The sequence below is a fragment of the Leopardus geoffroyi genome, chromosome A1, assembly GCF_018350155.1.
Source record: "Leopardus geoffroyi isolate Oge1 chromosome A1, O.geoffroyi_Oge1_pat1.0, whole genome shotgun sequence".
Taxonomy (NCBI): domain Eukaryota; kingdom Metazoa; phylum Chordata; class Mammalia; order Carnivora; family Felidae; genus Leopardus; species Leopardus geoffroyi.
The window spans coordinates 39,476,905-39,503,405 of record NC_059326.1 but is presented as its reverse complement, the minus strand read 5'-3'; the positions used below and the strand labels follow the sequence as shown (position 1 = coordinate 39,503,405).

Below are 26,501 nucleotides of genomic sequence, written 5' to 3'. Positions count from 1 at the left end.
ATGTTTGAGTATTACTGAATGACTGAGCTGATCAAGAAACCTAAATAAGAGGCTCTATGGTAAGTCAACCTTTATCCTGGGAGAGTGGCATACACACCTTTCAAGAAAAGAAAGAATGGCTAAGAGACGTTTAATAAAATGTTGTATCTAACACAAATGACCCTCAGACCCAGTTCTCATGCACTCATGTAGAAAGGCAAGAGGCCTACAAAAAGAGTTTTAAAAAAAAGTGAATGTTGGGATATTGAGAACCTCTGATTCTTATTATTTAATCTAACAGCAATGCAGCAAGAGAATGCTCATGGTTGCACTTTTAATGTAGGCTTTCAGGAACTTTACAAGACCATTCTTAGGCATTAGCAAGGTGTCAGCAGCTGCAGCACTTTTTCACTAGCCATTGGTATTGTATTTGCCACTTTCAGTTCAAAATATAGCGTAAGGTTTCGCTCTTGTGAAATTAAGCTGGAAAGGAGAATAGAGGATGCCAACTTGTGAAAAACCACTTAGATGATCAAACGATGATTTGGCAGAGGTGTGAAGGGAGCTCCAGTTCTCACAATTAACATCATATAAATCACCTTTGTTTTCTATCATGAATGTTTGAGGATCAAGATTAATAGTATCTCAGAAGCACAGATTACATAAAAATAAGAACATCAGGGGGCGCCTGGGCGGCTCAGTTGGTTAAACTTCCAACTCTTGATCTTGGCTCAGGTCATGACCTAATGGTTTCTGAGATCAACCCCACATGGGGCTCTGCACTGACAGTGTACAGCCTGGTTGGGATTCTCTCTCCCTCTCTTCCTCTCCCTCCCTCAGAATAAATAAATTAATAAAAATAATAAAAAGGAAAAGAACAGCAAAGCCTACTACAGTTGTCAATGTGGAACCAGAATTTGGATGTTTTAACTCCCAGACTAATGTTTCCATCTTTTAGGTTCTCCGTCATTATCCAGAGGATACAAACACACATACTAAAGACCCCAGTTGGCCTGTAGGAGATGACATAAATGCCCTGTCCATAACCCTGTAGTCCACTTTGGCCAGTTCATGCATCTCTCTCTCTCTCTCCCTCTCTTCTGTCTAGAACACTAGATGCCTGCTCTTTCGGCCAGAGCAACAAAATGTGCTTGTGAATTACCAAGACCACCATCCAGCCAAATTCTCTCTCCACCCTTTACCCTCCTAGTCTTTTACCTCTCAACCCACCCAAGTACCTAAATACTCAGACCGCTCAGACCTCAATGGTGTTTTACAGCATTTTCCAGAATTTCCCTAAGGTATAAATAACATTCTTTTTTCGACTCCCTTCCTTTACCAGTTTTCCTTCCCACTTGCTCACCTCCTTAAGTGAGTTTCATACAACTCCAAAATAATGTACATGCATTGGCATTCTTTTCTCAGGGTCTCTTTTGGGGGAAACCCAGTCACAATGCCGTATGACTGTTTCCTTAAATTATTTTTTCATGCACTAGAATGTAGTGCAGAGCAAAACATACATACTTATTGAAGGAATAAACGAATTATAATGATGTATATAAAATTAGGGTCTATTTTTTGAAGGAGGGTTGCCAGATTTTTATTTGTCTAGCTAAATAGCCCTAAATAAATAAATAAATAAATAAATAAATAATAGGAGATGATGATGCAGGCGAGCTTTGGTTTTTTTGGTGATGCTTCTTGTGACATCACTACAAATGTTTGAAACAAATTTGAAATATGTTTTTCTTTTGTTAAAGATTTTCTATAATATGGTGAGCACCCAACCGTAAGCACAATATATATTAGAAATTTTTAATGGGAATAAACAGCTTTGTTTGAAAGTGAGGATGGGTTCCCCATAAGGTTTCCATCTGTGTACGCACAGAGATGCAGAAATAGTCCCAGATTTAATGAAGTGATTAAAGGGAAAGGATGCACTGGAATACATGATGATAGACAAATTCAGCTTGTCATAGGGGTTCACTATGTTACTACCAAACTAATGACATGAAATGTCTCATTTACAAATGGAAAGAAGAGCTATTATGATCCATACAGCAAAAACAAAACAATAAATAAAAATTTAGATCTTTCATCTCCAGAAACAGATAGTGTAGTACTTGGATGTTAGCATGAGCTAGATTTCTCAATATGGCTTCTTTTCATAACTTTTGGACCACCGCCTTAAGATGTAATCAGATATTAATGTCGCCATTAGACAAAAGAACATGTTTACCTCATCATGCTCTCATAGAAATACAGGGAATGTTTGTTTAGAAAATAAACTTAAGAAATACCAAATAACACACATTCTCGGCAATATCCAATAGTCTTAATGAATTATACACATACCATTTGTGCATTATTATCACACAAACTCTGTACAACCAGACCTCTGATATACTTGACTTCCTCTAATGTTCACCCTCACAATGGAAATCCAGGCCATCTGTATAAAATGGCTAAAATCAGAATTTGTGTAGTAGAAAAATTTGGAATGACTCAAGCAATAAAGATTTCAGGTGAAAGTAGAGAGAGAATGAGAGAATATTACTGAAAGGAAGTTTGTGTGTGTATGTGTGCATTTCTATTCAAGGCAGCAGTAAATGCTCTCACTTTGCTTTAAAACTCTAAGGTAAAGTAATCATTTCCTCTTAATAAGTAATTCAAAGCTAATATTTGCCTTTATTATCTAAAATTAAATAATTTAGAATGCTTCCTATCATTTTAAATCTATGTTTGAAAATTGCTTCATATTTTAATTGAGAAGGTGTCTGGAGATAGAGGAGAAAGAAAAAGAAGCTATGACATTCATATATGTGTTTCATTGTGGATATTTGAAAGAAATATGCTTTTCTAGTACCTATGAAGCATGCATGGGATACTTTGCTCCTGATATTACCTTGTAGGAAGAATCATACCTAAGAATTACCCAACATATTTGAGATTAGGAGATTTTTTGAATGTCTTTATTTTCAAAATGCACAAGAATGTCCTATACCTAGGTATCACAATAAAAGTATATTTCAGTGTTCTATGCCTTAATTTTGATATTTAATTTATCACAACAATGCTTTAGGAACTGAAAGGAAGACTGGGATTTCGGGGGAACTGAAAGGAAGACTGGGAATCCGGGGGAAATAGTGACCAAAACCAGTATTTTTGTACTAAGTAACATTTTACTAAGTAATAAAAACAGCTTATAATATATGGTACCAAAACATTCTAAAAAACAGAGAAATTTTAAGTACATATTATTGAAAATTAATATTTAAGGCATACAAAATGACTTGTATGTAAAATAAATTACCCCAATCAAGCTAATTAACACATACATTACCTCATATAGTTACCTTTTTTAAAATACTGACATTTTAAAACAGGCACAATTCCTGCTTTCATGGAGCCTACAGCCTTGGGTATAAGAGAATACATATTTTCCTGGTCTTTTCTTCCTTAGTGTCCAGTAATTTAATTGGGGTCCTGTTTGTGTTTTCCACATATCCACAGTAACCTTATACTCATGTCTGACCACTAGAAGAAAAGTACATTCTCAGTACTAACACAGAAAATTTTTCATTTGAATTATTAATAAGACCTATAAAGAGACAATTACCTAGCCAAGTCAGTGTCAGCAGATTGTGGAAATTTGAGACAGAGATATATCTTCAGTAGAACACAAGTCAAGGCAACATAGTGGGTCTAGTAAGAAGCCAGTTTACTTAAGAAACCTGAGGCCATCAAGTCTAATGAACTCTTCTAAACTATGGCATGCATCTCACTTGAATTACTACTTGGATTTGATTGGCATAAAATATCACAAAAGATTCAGAGCAGGGGGACTAAAGACTCAAACTAAGACATTTAAAGAGCAGTATTCACTTTTTAAGATCTAAGTAATTCAGCAAGTGTCAGGACAACCACAAATTTTGTAATTTCCCTCTGGCTTTCATTGCGGAAAATAAAACAATAGAATTATCCATAAAATAAGCTTTGTTTGGCTTCTTCAAGTGTATGTTATACTGGAAAGAAAATTTTGACACAGAGAAAACTGAATTCTAATAACTCTGAAAGCTGATAACATTTGGCAAGTAACTGAGCATCCCTAAAACCCACTGTCCTTACCTGTGATAAGGAAAATATATCTCATATACCTTTTCTTTTTTTTTAAGGATTGGAGTCAGAAAGTACAAATATTCTAAACAATATGTGATATCCCATTGTGATCCAATAAATTTAAAAATACACATTAAAAGAGTGAGACTAATATAAATGATAGTCTTCATTTCCAATTTGAGTACCTAGCTACAGCTCATATCATTCTATCAATTCTGTTATTCAGTTTTGTGACTTCAAAAGTGATTAAGATTTCTTATTCTGCTTAGGAAATTTGGGTGCTTCCCTGAGAAATAATGACTCAGTTGAGATCTGAAAGCAGAGTAGAAGAATGCCAAATGGAAGGGGCGAATTCATGCCAGGCAGATGTTAGACAATGTTCCTGTGTCAGAATGGAGTATGTAGGGAGTGATCAAGGACATAAGAGGGCCATTACTGTTGGAGCAGAGGAATCTGGGGGACGCTGGAGAATGATCAGGTGTTAGATTTGAGTCAGTAAGGGGTAGACTATGAGACATTCTCTAGCCTCTGAATTAATTTTATTAGTTATGAAATCAAACTTCTTTCAAAAAGATTTCATTGGCTGTAATATTTAGAATGGCTTGAGTTACAAAATATTGATTGGTATCGTGGAAAGAACTAGCGGTGATACAGCATAGTGGCTGGAAAATAAAGTACCAGATCATGACCAAAATCAGAAGTCAAAATGTGTCTCTCAGAATCAGTTAAATTTATGCTGCAGGAAAAAACAATATCAGAATCTCTGCAGCTTAACACAGCAGACATAAAATTTTCATTTATGTTACAGAGCTATTACAGGTCAGCTGCAGCTCGGTCCCTTGTCACCTTAACTTTGGGTCGTAGGTGATGGAGCAGCCTTTATCTGGAGTGCTGCTGGTAGTAGTCCTGGAAGGAGGAAATTGGCAGAGGGTATGTTGGCTCTTAAAGCTTCTGTTCTGCAATGACACATGTCATTTTCTCTCATATTTTATTGAGCAGGTCACAAAGTCAACACCGACATTAATGGGATGGGGAAGAATCAGGGAGAAGTACTGCAGGAAAGTAAACTGGAATAGACTAACAGTCTACCACATAGTAAGGATCTTAGTCTTTATAATGGAACCTATGGGGAACAAGTAAACAATCCCAAACAGAAATGCATTTTAAGGTAGTGCCTACACATAAAGGCATCAAAACTGAGTAAGGACTATACAGAGTCAGTATCTATTACTTAACAAACCACAACAAACCTATTATTCTGCTTTGTAGACTATGTACCTTAAGTGACATAGTAGTTTTATATATAATTATGGGGTAGCAATTATGAATCAAGCATTCTCAGTGAACTGTCTGATTCACAATTGTCACCCCATTATTATAATTAACATTATCCAAGGATACATATATATCCCATATATCTCATCCCTTTAAACAAACAATTGAGGCTGTATTTGCAGACTTTGTCTACCTGGTGCCACCCTGCCTACTCTGTTGTTTTGGGCAAATGTAATGTAAACTGTACCTGTTTATCCTCTCACTTAAGTTTGTTCAGGCTACATCTCTTACTCTGTCAGTGAAACTCTAGGTAGGCACTAGATGTTTCAGATTTCAAATTCCTCAAGCTTGAATTAAAACTTTTCTTAAGACCGTGAGCCTGGGTGGCTCAGTTGGTTAAGCATACAACTTGATTTTGGCTCAGGTCATGATTCCATGGTTCATGAAACAGAGCCCCCCCCCCCCCACCTTGGTCTCTGTGCTGACAGCCCAGAGCCTGCTTAGAATTCTCTCTCCCTCTCTCTGCCCCTCCCCAGCCCTCTCTTTTCTCTCTGTCTCCTTCTCTCTGAATAAATAAATATTAAAAAAACAAACACTTAAGACTTTTTTTCTTTCATATCTCAAAATTCTTGAATTTCCATACATTTATATCAATGCATACATTTTATAGTAAAAAGTGTTAAGGATAAAACATTTCAGGGTGAGTCATTGCTCAAGGTCCTTGTGTACAGAGCTGCATAGTTTGTAAAGGTATTCACATTCTATCCATTATTTACTAATGGCATAATCAATGTGATTCAGCACCTAAGCAACTTTCAACACTTACTTTAAATATAAGTAAAAACTACTGTGAATATAATTACTGAGTCTAATGTAACTAGAATTTGTATTCACAATGACAACAGACATTAGTCATTATCTGTGAAAATCTCGGAGTTACCGTGTATCTACTCTCGTGTAGACAGACATTGATTCTCTTTTTGACAGGGTTCATGTAATGAGTCATTTATTGTATTTCAAACTTAACTGCACTGCCAGTGTAGGCAAGGAATGTGGTTGCACATGTTTACATCTGGGCCTACTGCTGAATCCAGAGCAGTGACATGCATACTAAAACAAAAAACACTCAAATTATTGAAAAGGGGAAGGATGTTTGATGCTCTTGCCATAACATAAGGAAGCCTATCAGCCAATGAGCGAGTTTATTAAAATGTGGTAATTCAATTAAAAACAAATTTTAAAATTCTGTTATTTGTAGAATATTTTGGCTATGAGAAAACAAAAATGGAAGCTGCAGCATTACAAATAGCAATAAATGATCAAAAAAGTTATTTTATGTGAATTTTAAAGTAAATTTTTTGTGTTTGTTTTTAGCCCAAATAGGAGGAATAATATATCATCTATGTTTATCATTTAAATTTTCAAAAAGGGAGCTTGACTTTTCATCAGGTGATGGGTGTAAATGGAGTGCTCTCATACAAGGTTGGGCACAGGTGAGTCTATGATTTGGTTAGACAGATTAATACGGGGGCAGCATCATGGTTGACCAAAGCAGTGGATAGCAGGAGTCTACCTATGTGGGAGATCAGACTCTCATTTTAGTTCTAGGTTGGATCATTTTGTACTAAATTGCCCCAGTTCCTGGGAGGTAAGCACTAAATGCTTTGAGTTTCCCAAGTGATGAGAGTGTTATTCATGGAAGGTCTCTCTGACCATACCTGATAGACAGTTCATGCTAACAAGCTGACTCACAATGGACCCCTCAATAGTTATGCTAGGGAGATGATGTAGGGCAACAGCTGGCCTCACAAGACAGAATAACCTTAAGACTAGAGGATGGGTCTTAGGCCACAGGACATCTCTGGGGAAGGATGGGGTATTAGAGATTGAGTTTGACCATGTGGATAATGAATAAATATCCACTTGATGAAACCTCAATAAAAACTCTCAAATTGAAGTTTCAGTGAGATTCTCATGTTAGAAATGCTTCACACATATCGCCACACATCGATACATCGATACTTAGAAGAGTAAAGCATCCTTGAAGACAATGGAAGCTCCACATTTGGATACTTCCCAGAGTGCACCTTACACATCTCTTCCTTTGGCTCATTCTAATTTGTATTCTTTTACTATAATAAAATTGTAATCATTGGGTAAAACAGGACTTAAGCTCAAAGAAATTAGAAGTCTAATTACCGAAACTATGTTGCAAGACATGAGATTCAATGACAAGGCTTGGGTCACGTAGTTCGGATCTGACTGGTAATTTTATACTCTGAGGCCCACCTTCATTGCCCTTACCTCTGCTTGGTTGCTTGATCTCCGTCTATTTTTTGGCCCATGCTATTTCAGATTTAGCTTTGCCTATGTAATGAAGTACGTTAATAAACCAACAGAGAGGATTCTCAGGGCAAAAATGGTGCAATATTTATATTTGTGGTTCAACAGTTAACAGAAAACTTAATTTTCTTATAAACTAGAAAGTCAGCTTATGTAATAGTCTACAGAATAGTTAAGAAAAAATATATTATGTTCTTCTGATGTCCTTTATATAAGCCAATGCTGGAAAACTATCACAAACACTTCATCAATACTAAATATAAACTGGGTTGTTACTACCACTGTAACTGGAAAATTTTGTATGAAACCACGTCTTTTTAAGTATATGCATTTGAAGTCTATCTTTTAAGTATATAATATGCATTTTTAAAAGTATATGCATATATTTTAAGTATATACATTGTGTACATTTGTATTAATAATATATAATTAAATTAATTTATATGCATTAAGTATATGCCTTTTAAGTATATGCATGTATTTTTTTTTTTAATTTTTTTTCAATGTTTATTCATTTTTGGGACAGAGAGAGACAGGGCATGAACGGGGGAGGGGCAGAGAGAGAGGGAGACACAGAATCGGAAACAGGCTCCAGGCTCTGAGCCATCAGCCCAGAGCCCGACGCGGGGCTCGAACTCACGCACCGCAAGATCGTGACCTGGCTGAAGTCGGATGCTTAACCGACTGCGCCACCCAGGCGCCCCTATATGCATGTATTTTAACAACATGCATTTGAAATATAACTTGAACAAATTTAAAGGGTAAATAGTTATATAATAATTAAATATGAAATATCATAAAAGTGTTTTCCAAGTTGATAATTTTATGAATAAAATGAAATATATTTGTTCTCATATATATGTATATTTTCAATATATATACACATACAGATTCAGAGTTAAAGATGACTAAATTAGATATATCTTTAAGCATATGTCTATGGTATTATCATTTTATATTCTTTCATGAACTTTTCAATGTAAGGAGAAATGTTTTCTCTGTGATCTCTTCAAAATCTAATAAACGATCATTCTCATTGAGAACTAATACATATGTGGTGGTATAATTTATATGATACACAAAATATCAAAATCAGAAACATGTAAGTCTTGTTTACAAGTATTGTTTTTAAGTAGGCATATAAAAAAGGTTGGCAAACTGCTCCTAAGGAAACCGACCAAATGGATTACAAAGCAGACCGTAGCGTACTCTAAACACATATTTCTGCAAAGCCAAAATCAAAAGTAGCAGTATTATTAGTATTTGAGATGAGGAAACATTCGAGTGTGTCCTGATGAATGCCAAGATTGAGCAGCTCACTGTCAAGGTACGTTTAGGTTTACTGGAGTAGAGGCACTGTAGCAAAATAACGGACTGTGTACATAAAGACAATAGATTTAATTGAAGTATGCCAGCTGTGTGGTAGGTAATACAGTTCATGTGTTAGTATATTCAGTTTCTTCAGAAGAGGCAACATTGTCCCTGAATGTGAAATAAAAATAGCTAATATGGCTTTTTAACCCCTGATCTTACTTGAAATGATTTTTAAATAGCTTGGGGAATGGCTCCACATACATATATCTATATGAAAAATATGCTGCACATATAAAAAATAAGGATGCAACTGTAGAAGAATTATCATCTTATACACTGTTTACACAGAGTAAAAAATAGGTAAGAGTATAAAACTGTTTAAACTGCATTTTCACGAGTAATTTATATTCATCAGCTTCAGGTATTTAAACAGTAAAAGAACTAATGAAGCACTGGTGACTGAATACCTATTGCTATGTTCCTTATTATTTTTCTTCTTAAGACTTAATGAGCTGTAATTCCAGTCGCTAGTATTTTGTATCAAACATGCTTTATTATAACAAAGAGTAGTGACAAGGAGCTGTATCTCACTTCATGAACACCAAACTTACTGCAGATATGTAAATGAGAAGCTACAAAGCTAGAGAAAAGCCTGGAGATATTAACATCTGTGTGAACGAAGCAGCCATTTCACAACCCAGTGGACCTTAAACACAGCAGACATTGAAATCTGTTCAGTACATGGGGTGGATATTTAAATATGTTCAATTACTGCTTGTCTCCCAGCTGCTGTCTGAACATGGCTTCAGTAATATTAGGGAGTCTACTTTGACATCACTGGCATATAAACATCATGGCCTTGATTAATAGTTACTACTAGACTAAGTGGCCATTTTAAAACCGCAAGTACGAATTTGAATTGAATATGCTCAAAGCCTGTTCCTTGGAGTGAAGACATTGGAATCCACTTACTAAGAAGAAAGGAAAGATGAGAAGAATGACTTCTGACAACTTTGCTTATTTTTTTTGTGTCACTTTGAGAATGGATATTCCATAAGTTTGATTTATGCATGAATATGTTTCAACAAAAACTTAAGTCAATGAATGGTTTAATATTTTTTCAAGAAAAAAATTACATCGATGAATGTTACTTGGAAAATCAAGAACATTTCTGAGTAGAAACTTCAGTCATAAGAAGGAAATGAGCACTTTGAAAAACCATGTTTGCTTCTTTTCAAAGACAATTTTTAAAACATTTCCTTAATGTTTCTTTAAAAATAAATAAAATCTTCAGGAAACTTGTGATTATTTTTTAAAGTGTGTGAGGTTAGTACGTCAGGAATTTTTTTGAGGGAGGAGGAATAAATGAGAAAGATTCAATCCTTAATTTTCAATTATTGAGACACAACCATCATAATTTTTAAATTGATATGTCATAAAAGTTATAAGAACCTTTCACAGTATATAATGAATTCCAGTCTATTATTGATGTGAATGTTTGTAACTACTAGTTTTTCCAATATAATTGACAGAATAACATTCTCTGCTCCTAACCTTTTTATCAAAACCATTATTGGCGCTGAGTATTTGCAAAAATGCCAGCGCTGCCATTTAAAATGCCAATTTCATGGCTTTATGAGTATATAATGTTAGTAAATTAGCATTATTTTCTTTATGTTTGATGCCTTTGCAATTATAACACACTATTTTGTCATTAGTCACATTTTAAAAATCCAGGTGACACATATTTTAAAGTTTACACAAATCATTGTAAAAATGTCCTATATATTAGGCTGTAAGAATCCAGGGTAAGTGATAAATATTTTAAACAGTCACTGAGACTACTTAAATTTCACCATTTACTTCAATAGTTGAGAGGCTCCTTCGGCACATTAGGGATGGCAGGCGGCATATGAATCTTCGGCTTTGTATGCGTTATCAGACCATGTAGGACTGGACAGTAGATAACACATTTTCAGAGGCTATAACTTCCTCAGAATTATGTGGCAAGTTATTTTTATTACTTCCAAAGCATTTCTATAATGTCATTTCTTGGCCTTTAACAGATTAATATTTTTATTTCCTCCATGTGAAGGGGTTGTGGGTTTGTATGTAAAATAAGTTGAAGTTAATTAGTGCAGCTAAACTTTAAGGAAGCCTGGGCAGGTGACCCAAGATTTGAAGGGTATTATGTTAATCATAATTTCCACAGCTTAAACCTCTTCGTTTTCCCTAAGATGTAGAAAATCTGTAGTGAAACAGTATAACAGAGATTCTAAAACACGATAATAAGTCAAACATAATCATCATTTATTTGAAGCAGTATGTTGCTGACTGTCAAAGGTCAGGTCTGTCAATATCTCAAGAAAAATATTTCTCTCAAAAGATGATTCCGTAAAGTAGTTAGTTATTGCATCTGGTGTTGATGCATTCCAACAAAAGTGGTTGTAAAATTATACTCCTATTGTTTAATGTTATAGAAACTAAGACACTAAGGGCAGTAAATAATAAGCAAATTCTCACAATGGACTAAGTATGCCAAAAACTTTTTTTATCACATGTGTATTTATTTCTAAGCAAGATGTTCTTCCTCTTTTTTTTAACTTTACAATAGAGCTTTCATTCATTCATTCATTCATTCAGCAAGTGTTTCATATTATCTCCTATAAGGTACATTTGCAGATTTTGGAGACTGAGAAAAATATTTGCCTTCATGCAGTTTACTTGCAGCATAACATGGCAAAAAGACGAATAAACAAATAAGCAAATATGATTTAATTAATGGCTAGTTTTTAATGAGGTGGATAGGGAAGGTCCTTCTGAGTACATACCATTTAAGCAAGGATTTGAAGAAAAGATGAGTGAGTCAGGTGGATAGCTGTGAAAATAGTGCTAAGCAGACAGAACGGCAAGTGCAAAGTCCCAGGATGGAAATGTGCCTGGTTGGCACCTACTGAGGATTCTCCTTATGATTGTTCTCTTGATAGAAACACATTTAATTTTATAATTAAATATTTACCAAAAGAAAAGACAAAAAAACAGGGAATATTGAAGTTCAAAATAATTGAGAGAGAGAAATGATTTCTAGAAAATTTAATAGTGATTTAAAAAAACAGTCTGCTGTAAGTCACAAAATTAATTGTCAATGTATTTAACAAAATATTCCGTGACTTCATTTCAACTGATCTCACAAATGACATACCCCTTGCAAAGATAAAATCAAACTAAGATGCAAAGTTTATAGTTACAGCAGTAACTAATCATTGGTTATGAATATATATTGTGTTATGTGGGAAAAAATGCCAAAAATACTTGTGTGTAGTTATTGGTTTAAGAGAGATAGAGACAGAGACAGAGAGAGAGACAGAGACTGAGACAGAGATGGGGGCAGAGGCAGGGCTGGTGGCTTCTACAGTGTTTGATGAAAATCCAAAATGTAAATATGCATTTAAATAGCTACAGAAGTCATTCCATCGCAGGTAAGAGGATAATGTCCATCATATATACGTTTATCTTTTTTCTTTATTTCTTGTGAGTGTCAGGTATACAGTATCAAGTTAATCAACTCATGAGGTCATTGTGTAATTGCCATATTGATCCAACCAAAGCATAACTAAATTATTTTAATACTGTAGTATTTTTATCTCTCTTTCCTACTTCCCATTATCTGCTCCTTCACATACTTAGCACTCACTCTGAAATAAAGTGTGAACATATCAGTATATATTCTTAAAAACAGATACATACATTTATTGTTTTATGTATGTTCATAATTAGTACCATATATGTATTTTTTAACTTTCATCTAATAATTTCACAGTCCTATTGAAGTTGTTGTATATAAACAAATTTCATTGATTTTTTGTGACATCGTGTTCCACAATTTGCCAACACTACCACATTATAGTCATTCAATACTACACTGATAGACTCTAGCCTGACTCCAAAGGCCCGCTACTATACCCTATACAAACATAACCACACCTATGCATGGCCTGTGTAAGAATTTCTCCTGCTTGTTTTCCGACGCAAATGAAACATGAATGATCCTATGAATCCACAACCTTACCTAAGTTTATATTATTTCATATTCAAAATTTGGATTTAAAAACCAAATATAAAACAGGGGCACCTGGGTGGCTCAGTTAAGTGTCTGACTTCGGCTTAGCTAATGATCTCACGGTTCGTGGGTTCTAGTCCTGCATCGGATTCTGTGCGTCTCTCTCTTTCTCTCTCTCTCTCTCTCTGCTCCTCCCCTGCTCATGCTCTGTCTGTCTCTCAAAAATGAATAAACATTAAAAAATAATAAAAAATAAAATAATAAAAACAAAATATAAAACAAGTACAAATTAGGTATGAAGTGTGTATGTATGTATGTCTTCTTGTTATAACATTACATCTTTGATTTTTTTAATGTTTATTTATTTTTGAAAGAGAGAGAGACAGAGTGAGGGTGGGGAAGGGACAGAGAGAGGAAGACACAGAATATGAAACAGGCTCCAGGCTCTGACCTGTCAACACAGAGCCTGATGCAGGGCTTGAACTCACAAACCATGAGATCATGACCTGAGCCGAAGTCGGATGCTTAATCAACTGAGCCACCCAAGTGCCCTACATCTTTAAATATATATTTTCTCCTTACATTTATCAAGCTTATCAATGTTGCACTATGTCTCATTATGCCATTTATAATTGTTCATCTGATTTTTTTTCTCTTTTCTTTAACAACCTCGCTTCCCCTCTTCCCTTTGCAACTAGGAAACTATGTGTTTGTTTTGAAAAAATGATATTTCCTGGAGGATATTTTCCGTGAATGAATTCTTTCTTTTTCATTTGAACTTTTCTTTTGAAATTCTTTCCTGTGTTTTTGCATTTTTGCAAAATAACTATGTGGGTTATTTATGTCTCCCATATATTTAGCAAATTCATTCCATTTGCCAAATATGGATGTATTTTACTTTTTCCACGTCTACTTCTTTGAGACTATCCATTAGACCTCAAGCAGTATTTTGAGGTCTGTGCATTGTTGCCTTTCTATCTTTTTCATTTCCTAAGACTCGGACAGAGGACTCAGCTGAGACAACAAAAATCATTATTCATAGGCTGTGTCTCAGGCTGCATGAGCGCATGTGTGTGTGCTTGAGTGCATGTGTGTATATGTGTGTGTGAGAGAGAGATTGGATGAAAAGACTTCTATCTTTCCTGAGCTAGGCTTTACTCCACATAATCATTTTACATTGCTATAGGATGAGACATTGGAACTATTTTACCAACACAAGTTCAGTCATGAACCTTTTACTCAAAATGATAAAAACCTCTGTAGGCATTTATTTCTGCATTATCTCTTCTCTATGCTAAAGTTGCTTTTACTTCCCTTCTTGCCATGAGAAGAAAAGCTTATGAATTCTGACCATAATATTAATGCAAATTTTTAGAGAGAGATAATGGTGCCTCAGTTCCTCTACATCCTATTCCTACTATTTTTTAATATCACTTATTCTTTTTTGCCCTTTACTTATTTTAAATCTCATATCCCAGTACATCCAAACTCCAATCCTCTTTTCACAGGCAGATCATCTTTTGTTATCATGAATCCCATGTTGCACTTGCTTTACCCCCTTCAATGGCTTCCCATTACTGTTACAGTAAAATCTAGAATTGTCATGGTGTATCAGACCACACATTACCTAGCTCCTTGTTTATTTTAACCTCATTTCACTTCACTCTTGTGTCCACAGGCAACACATCAGTTATACTAGTCTTTCTTTTCTTAAATATATACAGAAATGGAGGCAGTTTTGTGCATGTCTGTGTGTGTGTGTGTGTGTGTGTGTACTTGTACATCTATTTTCTACCTCTGTCCATTAAGGGGCCTTACAAAAAATGGCATCCTGCAATTAATGAGAACATCTAGCATTTAAATATTGGTTTGTAAATACCATTTCCCAATAAAATGAACAAAATTCCAGGACTGTGGCTGGGAAAGTCCCAGATAAGCCTGGAACATCTTGGCATACCAGAAAATAAGAAATTTCTTTATAAATGATAGAAGCATATCAAAATTTACAGGAATCACTAGGAAGGATCTATCAATGACCAAATAAGAGTTTTTTTGAACAAAAAAATACACAACACTGCTATAGGATTATAATGCATAAAATAAAGTAAATATCCATGACTAAATACTGATACCAATAATGAAGCAAATGAATTAATGAATAAGAAAGAAGCATTCTTCCTTAGAGTAGAATTCAAATTAATGAATGTGGAAAGAATGATGGACATAGACAATCACAATTTGGCAAATACCAGTTATAAATGTTGGAAGGCAAGAATAATTGATGGATGTTAAATTAGGTGGGTAAAATGTATAAAGATGAACAGAATACTTTCATGGCCTCAAAATATCTCCCCACAAGATAGTGATTAATTACTAATGGAATACAGTAATTTATAGCAGAGAATCTTGAGAGGTACCATCTGAACAAAACTTAATTATTACCAGTAAAAAGTGATAGGTAGTATGAACATTAGGTACTTCCTGATATGATACTGTGAGAAGAGCAAAGCATCATTTCTTTACATTATTGCCAAAATTACACAATTCATTCTAGTCTAAGGACACGTCATATAGATCCATATCAGGGGATGGTCTATGAAATAATCAGCCAGTACTTTTCAAATGTGTCAAGGCTGTGAAAGACAAACAAAACTGAGGAACTGTCCCACACTGAAGGGGACTAAGGAAATGTGACAGCTATGAGCAATGTGAAGTCCTGAGTTAAACTCTAGATCAGAAAAAGTACATTATTGGAGCAATTGGTAAAATCTGAACAATATCTGTGAATAGTTAATAATGCTGTAACAATGTTAATTTCTTAGTTTGATAAGTGTCCTATAATTATTTAAAATGTAAAATTAGGGGAACTGAGTGAAGGATATACATATATATACCATATATATATGGTTCTTGGAATATCATGTATATTCTTAGAATATCATTTTTCCAACTTTTTTGTAAGATCATATTACTTTTCTGCTTAAAATCATCTTACAACTTTCCACTTCACTCAGAGCAAATTATAAAATGTTTTTACCTGGTCTACAAGGTGCTACACGATCCAGACCTAGCTACATATCTGATCAACCCCTTTCCATACTCACCTCACTATTTTTACTACACTATCCTTTTTTTAAATTTCTCCTCCAAAATTCTAAGCCTGACTTGCCTAAAGGTCTTTGTGCTGTTATATCTGTCTGGAAGGCATTTCCCAAAGTACCTCAGTGGATCCCTTACCCTCTGAGATAAAATAACAGCCCCCTTTCCCATTATCACTTATTATCCATTTAACCAACTCTGTTTTGCTTCGTAGTATGTCTCATATTTTGACATACTTATGTAATCCTTATTAATATTTTAAAATTTTATTTTAAGTAAGATCTATGCCCAATGTGGGGCTAGAATTCATGACCTGAGATCGAGAGTTGTATGCTCTACCAGCTGAGAGAAACAGGCATCCCGTATTTTAAATTTTCATGTCTTTATTCAATGTTAAAAGCAACTAACTGATCAGACTCAGACTCCACTCATTAATAAGATTGGTGATTGAAAGATGGTGCTAATTTGTGATTATATTCCCAAACACCTATTATATCTAGATGATTATTTGTAGCAAATGAAATTTAAGCATACATGATATTTATGAGTCTTCTGAATTAACAAGCACGTGTGCTGTCCTGAGAGGTGTGTTTTTTTGTTTTGTTTTTTTTTTTTTTTTTTTTACCTGTTACTTAGGGGAGAGGACTCTGAAGACCAAGAAGAGGACTGAGCCACAATATGGAAGATCATTTTCCAAAAATAGCCAAGCGAAGACCCCTCAACCAAGAGGATTCTTGGTAGACTGTGACATAAAAACAAAATAAAGATTGACCGTGTTAAATTGCTGAGGATTTAGAATCTATATTTTACAACATCTAGAATTACCTCAATTATAATGAATAATAATGAAATGTGTTCCTTAAAGTTTAGCTATATCATTGGCTTAGTTTTTGACATGAAATGAAACAAAGTTTCTGATATAACATTCGAGGTTCAACACGCACTCACTAAACTACAGATCTAAGCAAAGAGGTTGGAAAGTGGAATGCTAGTTATGTCTCTTGTTTATCCTAGTCAAAGATAAACCTTTGACTTTTGAGCATTAAAACCATTCTCAGGCATGGAACTTGCTAAGGCCAGAAGCTGAAAAAGTTTGCAGCACCTCATGAAGGCACACTTTATTTACTTCATTAAAATATAAGTGTTCTATTTTTTATTTTTAAAGTTTTTATTTAAGTTCCAGTTAGTTCACATATAGTGTTATACTAGTTTCAAGTGTACAAATCAGTGATTCAACACTTCCATAGAACACCAGGTGCTCATCACAACAAGTACACTCCTTAATCCCCTTCATCCATTTAACCCACCCCCACACTTCCTCCCCTCTGGTAACCATCACATTGTTCTCTGTAATTGAGTCTGTTTCTTGGTTTGGAAGGTACCCTTTCTTGCTACAGCTTTAGATGTTACAAAAGAGGATAATGCAAAAGGAAGAACTGCTCCCCTTGCCATCCAGAGCAAGGACTCACAGAGAAAAATGGTTTAAAGAATTTCTACCAAAAATAAGAAATAATATCTATTCTAAAAGGTAAGGCTGTCATCCTTTGCAACTCAGATTTCATCATCCCTGTGAATAAGTGCTACGTGGTCCCAGTTCTTTGCTTTTCTCAAATGTGTTATTTGTTTTGTTTTAATTACAGTTTTACCTTGTCTCAGCTCCACTCCTGTATATTTGGAATTTTGGAGCTGCAGACATGTATCTATTCTAGCTCACACTTTGCCGGTTCAAGAAGAACCACATCCAGATCTTATGGAGATGACTTCTCACTACTTGGACCTTAAGTCAGATGCAGTTATTAGAGGCAATTTGTGTTGTATTCTTTGGAGAAAGTACAAGACATTCTGTGTTTCAGAAGAAAAGTAGAAGACAGATTTGCTTATCACCATGGTGAACAGTGGCAATGACAGTTAGTTGATCATACGCATCTTGCTGTCTTCACAGGGTTTAATTTTGCTTGGAATCAGTTGTAAAGTCAGGAGTCCTCTTCCCATGTCTTGCTCCCCATGTTGGGAACTTGAGCCATGTTCTCAATGATGGAACAAGAGCAAAAATGATTTGTCTCTTTCAATCTGAAGTAGTTAAGAGGATGTGTGCTTTCTCGATGTTCTCTTTCCCCATTGGTCAGATGAATGGAAAGTAACCCATGACTTTGAGGGATGCCTCTGGATGAAAGAAAACTGTTTGCTTGATTTAACCACATGGAAGGCCCCAACCAGGAATACACTCACTGTTCAGTGACATAAATAAGAAACAAACCTTAAGCTGTATAACCCATTGAGTATTTTAGATTTAGCTGTTACAGCAGCCAGAATTACCTGAACTACTCATCTATTAGAGTGTTAGTTTCATGAAAACTATTATGTTGTTGTTCACTGCTTTATCCACAACATGTAGAACAGTTACTCATTCTAAATGAATAAATGTAATAATGAAAGAGTAAAAGAAGAAAATAAGGAAGAAAGGAATGAATGAAAACAGAAGAGGACTAAATATATTTAATTCTATCAACTTTTTATTTTCCTATGTGAAAACATTAAAAAATAACAATAACAATATACCATTCAATATCAGTAACTGAACATGTTGTTATTATCCCAGTATTATAAGAACAACTAGCACTAAAATAAATCCCAGTTCTTAAAATTGCACACATTTAATTATATGTGTGTATAGATAGTTTTTTTGTTTTTCCGTAAACTTGCCAATGGCAGATTTAAAATAAAACAAAACAGAAAAAAACAAAACAGCCTTACTGAAAAACCTATGAGTGTGTGCAGTGCTATTTAGGAACAGACCTTTTGCAAAGGCATCACACTCAGGATATTTTAGTGAATTAAGGGTAGACTTGGAATTCTCTACCTTTTAACAAAATGTGAAAATCTCAGCACATTGCCTGATATGTAGTAAGCATTACATCCAATTTGTAAAATTTTATTCACTTCCTATAATATTAACTAGTGAGGAAACAGCCCCTCTAATTTATTTATATTTTTATGGAAAGTGAAAATTATATTCATGTATTACTTATTAAGCTCCATGTACATCTCATTTATCATATCATTTAAGAAACACAGGCACACAGTCACATAGCTAGTCTGTGGTACAGTGATCTTGAAACCTAAGTGTAGTTTTACCCACTATATCACTTAGCTTGAAGAGTTATTATGCTTCCAAAACAGAATGAATGATAAGCTGTCTCTCTCCTAACTGTAATACAAAGGGTTGCAGACAGTTATTTTCCATAGTTCCTTAAACTAAGGCAAGAGAATCAGTTAAAGTTCATTCTAATATTGGTACATGATTACAAATTCATCAACCAAAGATGAAAATGAGTTAAAAAAAAAAGATTCTATTCCTCTACCAAGATTCAAAAATAATAACAATATATTTCTATCAGAAACGTAAAAGACAATAAGACCTAAACGGTTTTACAATAGAATTGCCGAATGTTTTCATCTTGAGGAAAAATATTTAAACTTTAAGATTATTATGTAAACCTAGAAATAACTTTAACAGCAAAGAGAAAAGAATTAATTCTATACCCAAACACAGAAAGAAATGCACTGAATATTATTTTCCCTAAAATTCAAAACGATACTTTTGCTATTTGAAATCAATTAAAAGTAAAAAGTCACGGTTTTTATTTTATAAACCTGAAATAATTATAATGCAGCTGGGTAAAATATATCTAACTGTTGAAGCATTTTTTTTAATATAGAAATCAATGATTTTCCTCCAAAGGAAAGCATTAATCACACAATTATAGAAAATCAGATTATAAAATTTTATAACAAAGACGATAATTCTGAATCATAGAGAAACAGAAATTATTCACATCAAAAAGAATGCTTTCAGAAAACTCAGCATTCTGAATGTTAATTTCATAACATCAAATTGATTGAGGCATGACTAACGTAATAAAAGCTAAAGCAGACAGCACCTAGGGCGTTAGGCATTAGAATCAGAGTGAGAATTGAAATAGAGAAGCAGATATATAGAGAATTATTGAAAGTATAATGTTCTTATCTATGCTACTGCAGATTTTTTTTATCTTTTTAATATAATAATCTCCTTAAAATATCTATGTTGAAATATATCATATAGGCGAGCATGTATGTGTGCGTGGTATAATCTATAAATTTACATTTTAGAAAATTTATATTGCCAAGCTGTTACTCTGGCTTTATAGACCCTGCAATGAAGGTTAATATTATGTGGCATACAGGTCTCTGTGAAGAGAAACATAATTACCGAGCATTCTCATACTTACCATGACATAGCTTCATACCAGAATTAATTATTTAGTTGTTTTTACTAAAAATACTAGAATATGTTTAGCTTTAAAAATTACATAGACAAGTAAGGAAATACCTTTGTGTCACATAAAATATATTTCTAAATTCATTATACCTTGCAACACAATTAACTAGGCCAGTTATCTCACTGCCCCTGCTATACAATTTTTACATTACTTTTATACCTTATGTCATACAACTGTTCTTGACTGTAATGATCTTCCAATTTCTTGGGCAGTTTATCATCATGACAACAAAAAGTCAAGCTCTAAACTCACATTCCATGGAGCCTTCTCTGAATCACCTCATTTATTTTGCTCAACTCTTTAGTGTTTTGTTCCAAAGAGCATTCTTCCAAAATAAATTTCTAATTAACTCTGAAATGGATTTTAACTTGCTTGAGTGCAAACTGATATCTTTATATGAGCACCTATACATTTATACATATACATATGCAGGTTGTACATAGTCTCTTTACTACCTGACCAGATCTCTGGTCCTCAGATAATTGCTTGGCATTTATTGGTAGAAACCAATTAAGTATTTATCAGTTGGCATCATTCCCTTATTTCTTCTATTCCCTGAAGTTCATTAATATCCAGTTCTCAAAATACGCTATTTCTCACAAATCTGGAATTTTTCACACTTTTCTTCTTATTGTTATTATTTATCCTAGATAATTGTTCATAATTTGTCTTGTGACTAAACGGCACAAAAATGATTTTCAGTGATTCACTGAAGTATGTATATAGGTGTGCCTCAGAATTTATCAATTATAAGAAAGTGTACTCCAAGGAAAGGCAAATCAAAATCTTCAGGGATTTTGATAGGAATTTAATTACATAATTTTTAAATAAAAATATTTGTTTCATGCAAACTGAAGGGAGCAATGGTTAACAAATTTCTCTCAGTTGGTGATAAGAAGCTGAATATCAAGCACCAATTTTAAACTTGGAATTGATTTTTGACCAGGGAGGGGTTCTTCCCATGAAGAGAAGAAATGTATGTAATTCTGAGAAAGTTCAACATTTTAAGTTACCATAAAGGAATACATGTTTTAAAAATATTATTTTTTAAAGTTTTTTAAAAATTTATTTAGTTAGAGAAAAAGAGAGAGCATGAGCGGGGGAGGGGTAGAGGGAGAAGGAGCGAGAGAATCTCAAGCAGGCTCCGCACCCAGTGTGGAGCTGAGGCTGGGCTTGATCTCATGATCATGAGATCATGACCTGAACTGAAATCAAGAGTTGGATGCTTTATTGACTGAGCCACCCAGGTGACCCCACCACCACCAAATTATGATATTCTAGGGGCGCCAGGGTGGCTCAGTTGGTTAAGTGTCTGACTGTTGATCTCTGTTCAGGTCTTGATCTCAGAGTTATGAGTTCAAACCCAGCACTAGGGTCTGCACTGGGTGTGAAGCCTACTTATAGAAAGAAAATTTTATACTTTAATAAAATGGGCATAACATAATTTTGGGGATGAGATGTAATTTAATTTGCCAAACAATTACAAAACTTCTGACTCTACCTTTTAATTATTAGATGAACCTTTAGGAGCAGTGAAAGTCACTAAATTTCTGAGCTTCCAAATCTTCCTTAAAATAAATGGGTGTCCCCTTCTTTTCTATATATGGTCACTGATTCAACAATATGTGATATGTGTCAACACTTGGAAAATAATCAACTAATGTTAGTTTCTTCTCTACAACCTGAACCATAATCTCCTTTAATAATAAACAAATGTTGAATATCTACTGTGTGTTTAGCACTGTGATAGGCCATGAAGACACAAATCTTAACAAGATCTATTCCTTTCTCATAAGAAGCTTATAAGCTTCTGACAACAGCAAATAGTCTTGAACAGTATCTCTAATTTCTATCCTCTCTGCTACCCAAGGATAATAACTATTTGTACTCATTTTTCAAATAGCAAAGTATGCATATTTAGGTTATAACACTTATTAGATAATTTGGCAAATATGTATTAACTTTTCTGTACATCCCAATATTATGGAGGTTTCCAAAGTAGAAAATTTGACTTACTTAACATGCATCCCTAGAAACTTGCATTGGTGGACACATGGCATCAACATCAAAAAATCAAAGATAATATTGCCTAGATGAAGGAATAAATCAATATTTATGTCCTGTGAATTATACAGTCTCCAATTTAATGTTTACTTTATAGCAGGTTCTCAAAGTATTATTTTTTATCTTTTATTGCTTTCTTTTTTTTCAATTATAACTCCTCCATTATAGCCTGAAGAGGTTTAAACCGAAGTGATTGAAAATCCCCAAATACGTAGAAGTTCCTTTATGTTCATTTTTTTCTATATCTACTCTCTAGGCATTTTCTCACATAACTTTAAGGTTGTACCATTCACTTAATGTAAATTTTAAGAAAATATATTTATTAAAATAAAGTAGATAAGTTTTAATAAAGTACACACTTTTTTGCTCTAAAATCATAATAGAAAAAGAAAGAAGAAGAAACTATAATGGATTTTATGTGAGGTAGAAAGAATAACAAACCTTCCAAAGATATCCATGCCTTAATCCCAGGAATTTTTAAATATGTTACTTAACATGGCAAAAACAAAACATACCAAACCAAACCAAACAAAGCAACAAATTACAGATGAGTTTAAGGTTAAGGACTTTAAGAAGCTACCTTGTTGGAGGAAAGAGGTCATGAACGAAGGAATGAGGAAAGCCTTTCGAAGCTGGAAAAGGCAAGGAAATCCCTGGTAGAGACTCCTGAAGAAATGCATCTATACAATACCTTGATTTTAGTCCAGTGAGACTTGTGGGGGATTCCAACCTACAAAGCTATTCAGTGATAAATCTGGCTTGTTTTATATCACTAAGCGTGTAGAAATCTATTATGGCAACAATACAAAATGTATACATAGTTTGTAAGACTCAATTTCCAGTTAACTGATTTTCCACACATGAGCAAATGAAATTTTGAGTCTCAGTAAAATTACAAATTCAATGTGAAATATAATTTTAGGTTTATACATTAATGATTAAATCTCGAATAATAAGTCCATGTATTTCATTGATTTACTATATTTAATAAATACTTACGGAAACAACTTGCATAAAATCTTGACTAAAAACATAAATAGATTTGGAGAGTTTATACCATGTTTCCTTGGGTGTAGTTTCACTACTATTAGAACTCCATTTCTTTTGCTCGACAAGGCTATCAAAGACTTAATTTGATTAAAATAACATTACTAAAAGTAATTTAAACTATTAGAAAATATAAGAATATTTAAAAGATCATTAAAATATATAAGTGATACAAATTAAATGAATTTTAAATTAAGGCTTACTCTCTTTTTCACTCTAAGTTTCATTAAAGCCAAAATACAGTTTAGCACTCTAAAACATAAAAAAAAAAAAGTTTGCCAACCTTAAAAAACCTCTTGCAAGGTAACAGCTGCATTAACAGACACTTTCAGTTCTATTTATAATGAAAGAATATGAAATTGTCTCCTGGAAAATTGATATTGGCTGTTCTGACTTCACCATTGTCTAGACATTTAGCATGGTTCATGAGGAACAAATTATTCTGAATGTTAAATTTAAACTTTCTGGTATTGATTTTTTTTTTTTTTTTTTGCCAAAGAGAAATAGAAGAAAGGATATACAGTACATGAAACATATGGTCTTATTATACCTGCTTCCATTTCCATGTCTTTATCGTCCCACTTCCCTATCATGGATTTACTGACAGTTTTAACCAAAGTATCAGTTTTAACATATTGTTTGAGTCAATATCATTAAATATGTATTTATGCTTAAATGAATGTGTTACTGGACAACTAAAGTATTAGCCAAACTACTTAATAAACATCATATTCAATTCATGTGTACAATAAGAAAAGTAATGCTTAATTCAAATAGAAAATGAATCAAATTAAAGCTTATTTATAAATGATTAATAGAGTTTGGTGCATAGTTTGCCATATAATTTTATTCATTTGTTTACATATCCCTTCATTTATTCACTAAACAATATTTTAGGGGGTAAATATCTGGGAATACATAGATAAGTGTGGCACCACTAACTGGGAGCTCTGCATGTAGCAAAAGAGAGAACATCAAAACACAATATCCAACATTACCACAATGAAAAACCAAAACAAATCAACCCTACCATTATCACATAGTGTTCATATTCCCAATGCATTCAGGGTCAGGGACAGAAAATACCTATCACTGGAGATAAATGCCAATCCTTTTTTTTTTTTTTTTTTTAATTTTTTTTTTTCAACGTTTATTTATTTTTGGGACAGAGAGAGACAGAGCATGAACGGGGGAAGGGCAGAGAGAGAGGGAGACACAGAATCGGAAACAGGCTCCAGGCTCTGAGCCATCAGCCCAGAGCCCGACGCGGGGCTCGAACTCACGGACCGCGAGATCGTGACCTGGCTGAAGTCGGACGCTTAACTGACTGCGCCACCCAGGCGCCCCGAATGTCAATCCTTTTTTAAAAAGTTTTAAGACTTTTGGATGAAATCATATAAAATAGAAGGTTAAACAATATATTAGTGTGGAATAAAAGTTTTAAATTTGAAATTAAATATAAATTCTTTATTAAAAATTTCTAGAGAATAATTTTGTTAAATATCCAACACAATAATAGCATCTAATAGTTGAAATATAGATGCACTAAGGGATAAAATTTGAAACATCCCTAGTATGCTCTGTGATGACTCTGAAGTTAGTAGAAATAAGATTATTCATTTTGTACACTACATTCGAAGTGAATATTGATAAACTAGAATTCTTTCTGTGGAATGCAGGCAGTATATTAAGCGCTCTTAAAAATTTATTTCACACACAAAAAAATGATTGAAAGAACTGGGTAGAGTTAACATTGAATATTTAAAATGGGCCAAATAACTCTCTTCAAATTTTTGGGAAACTGTCATTGGGATAATGGAATCCACTTAATCTATATTTCATCAGAGACAAAAGTAAGAAGAGAAGGCATAATCAATAAGGAGACTCTTCTCCTTAGTTTTTTTTTAAATGAATTTCTAACTAATAAATCTTCTCTCCAAATGAACAGGAGGCTGCCTAAAGTAGTCAGTCAGCACCATGCTGAAAGAGTTCCCTGAGAGGGTCTGGATGCATTTTCATGGCAATGACATTACACAAGAAAATGATGATATGCTCTTCAATTTAACTTGAGAAAAACTGGGATGCCATTCATCACTGAAAGGCTATTAGTTGGTCTCTGGTTAGTTCCTATAGATAAATATTGCTTTCCTAAATTTATTATACCTATTCTATACACTTATTTCAACATAACAAATGAGGGAATAGTATCGGGTATGAGACATTTCAGGGGATTAATGGGTTATAGTTTTTGCTCAGTAGAATCACTAGTATGCCTATCTATTTCTTATGCTTAGAACAAGTAAGCACAACTGTTTTTTAAAGAACTTTTGTCTCCTTAATTTTTCTACCCAAGAGAATGCTGAGATAGAGATAACTAAGAAAATATTAAAGACAAAACCTAAACTGTACCAGGGACACGTAGGAGGTTAAAAGCCTCTCGAATCTTTGTCATTTTATTCAAGTGGTAGAAAGTTTTCATCTTCAGTTTGTGACTTTTTGATCTTTATTATACCACCACAACAGCTCATCAATTGAAAGGAATACTTTTGGAAAGGTCCCTTAAAATTGTTAATAATAATATTAATGATCCTTTCCATAACAAGATGAGCTACTCGATTTTGACAAAGGGTGCATAGTTATTAAATTACTCCCTTATTCTTCTCCTCCTCCCTACCCCATAACCACAAAAAGGCAAAGTCTAGAGTGTGATCAGTGTTATCAGCCAGACTTAAGAAATATATGAGAACACTTACAGCCTTTGTGACTTTGGTAATGTCATTTTTATGGGTTAAACATCAATAAAAATGTGTATTTCATATTCTTAAATTATAATGCCAGTCATATTTTAGGTAACTCAATTAATTCAATTTTGTATTAGA

At 33.9% G+C, this 26,501-nt stretch overlaps 1 long non-coding RNA gene across 1 annotated transcript in view; it reads left to right on the top strand.

Annotated features, from left to right (window-relative positions):
- LOC123598385 overlaps positions 1-16,974 on the top strand; it is a 70,555-nt gene extending 53,581 nt beyond the window's left edge. The window contains exon 2 of the long non-coding RNA XR_006712576.1: positions 16,826-16,974. This is a non-coding gene — a long non-coding RNA (uncharacterized LOC123598385). The remainder of the gene's footprint in view (positions 1-16,825) is intronic.
- Positions 16,975-26,501: the final 9,527 nt, after the last annotated feature.